Raw genomic sequence first — 2,349 nt, forward strand, 5'->3', positions numbered from 1 at the left:
GATCTGGAGACCTTCAGCAAAAGAGGGAGAAAGACCCCAGGAAGAGCTTAGTATGACAGTGAGAAGAAATCATTTAGAAAGACTCCTTCCACCTCCCAAAAATTCTGAGACTGTAGGAGAAAATGGGCTCTGTAGGAGGAAAATCCAGTAACCCTTGGCCAAAGCAGAAGAAAGGCCCCAAGCAGCATTTAAGTAATATGGACCTGATCTCTAGCAGAAGCCAAGGTTAAACAATTCTAAGAAGGAACCCCTCATACCATCAAGAATACAGGAGCAAAATTTAAGCCCAATACAAGCCCTCAACCCAGATATTTTAGTTGCTGATATGAGCAAATCAAAGAAAAAACCAAAAGCTCTGAAGAATTATTGTGGAATGAGAGATACAAAGAGGGTAATTCTGAAGAGCAGAGTAACTCCAAGAGAGTAACAAGTCAAAGATATGCTTAATAAAAAATATCTTCCTAGCTATAAGGAATGGAAGAGTTCTTTCAAGAAATAAGAGTCAAAAATTGGAACAGAAAAAATGGAATGGGAAAAAGGGAGAAGAAAATATGAGAAAACTGCCCAAATCTCTTAGAACCAGAGAACAAAGTGAAAATAGAAAGAAATAATTGATCATTTAAATGGAAGAAACAAAAACTCCCAGATCTATTTCATAGCCAAAATTCAGAATTTATGTACTAAAGGAAAAAATTGTTACAAGCAGACAAAAGAAAGAATTCAAATGCCAAAGAGTCATACTCTAGTTCAAAAGACTTGATAGATGCCAATGTAAAGAAAAAGATCTTTTTTTATTGGTAAGCTTATTTTTAATATTATTTTCCACCAGTTATATGTCAAGAAAAAATTTTGGCATTCATTTTTTATTAAAGCATTTTTTTTATTAAATAAGTTTTATTAAAATATATGCATGGGTAACTTTTCAACATTGACCTTTGCAAAGCCTTCTGTTCCAAATTATCCCCTTCCCCTCCCCCCCATCTCCCCTAGATGGCAGGTAGTCCAATACATGTTAAATATGTTAAAATATAAAATAAATCTAATATACGTATATACATATTTATACAGTTATCTTGCTACACAAGAAAACTCGGATCAAGAAGGGAAAAAAAAAAACTGGGAAAGAAAAAAAAATGCAAGTGAACAACAGGAGAAAGAGTGAGAATGTTATGTTGTGGTTTACACTCAGCTCCCAAAGTCCTCTCTTTGGGTGTAGATGTCTGTCTTCATCACTGAACAATTGGAATTGTTTTGAATCAACTCATTGTTGAAAAGATTGGCATTCATTTTTGCATGATTTTGAGTTCCAGATTTTTCTCTTTCCCTTCCTGATAGGCAATTTGATATAGTTTATACATGTGCTATCATGTAAAACATATTTCTGTATTAGTCATAGTTGTGAAAGAGGAAGAAGATAAAAAGGGGAGAAATGAAAAAGAATAATGTGAAAAAATATGGTTTGAGCTGCACTGAATCCATTAATTCTTTATTTGATTATTGATAGCATTTTTCTCTGTGAATTTTTTGTACTTGCCTTGGATCATTGTATTGCCGAGGAGAGCTATATCAATCATTGCAATGATCAATACCATGTACGATGTTTTCCTGGTTCCATTTATTTCACTTCACGTAATTCATACAAGTCTTCCCAGTTTTTTATGAAATCTTCTGTTCATCATTTCTTATTGCACAGTAATATTCTATTACATTCATATACCACAACTTATTCATCCATTCCCTAATTAATGGGCATCCCCTCAATTTCCAATATTTTGCCACCACAAAAGGGGCTACTGCAAATGTCTTTGCACAGGTGGGCCCTTCACACACACACACACACACACACACACTTTTATGATCTCTTTGGGAAAGAAAAAGAGATCTTGAAATATGATATTTTAAAGGGCAAGAGATAAAGACTTACAACAAAGAATATAAACTGTATAACAAAATCAAGTTTAATCCTCCATAAGGGGAAAAAAATGTCTTTAGAAAATTCAAATTTCCAAGCATTCCTGATGAAAAAACTGCAACGGAATAAACATTTTGAAGCAGAAATTTGGTAGTCGAGAAATATTTAAAGAAACATAATATTTGCTCATTTGGAAGGAACTATGTGGGGATGAATTATTTACATGATGGGTACAAAATGTCTTCTCAAAACCCTACTATCTACCCATGATCATAAAGATCAACAATACAGAGAGAATCCCTTGAGGTGGTTGTTTTGTCTTGATGGTGTTAGGAAAAAAGCAGAAATGGGTACAGCAGAGAAATATTGAAGAAGAAAGGAAGAGGAAGAGGAGAAAAATCATTATCATATAATAAGGGTTCAGAAGATGGAGTCCT

The sequence above is a fragment of the Sarcophilus harrisii genome, chromosome 2 (genome assembly GCF_902635505.1).
Source record: "Sarcophilus harrisii chromosome 2, mSarHar1.11, whole genome shotgun sequence".
NCBI classification, from domain to species: domain Eukaryota; kingdom Metazoa; phylum Chordata; class Mammalia; order Dasyuromorphia; family Dasyuridae; genus Sarcophilus; species Sarcophilus harrisii.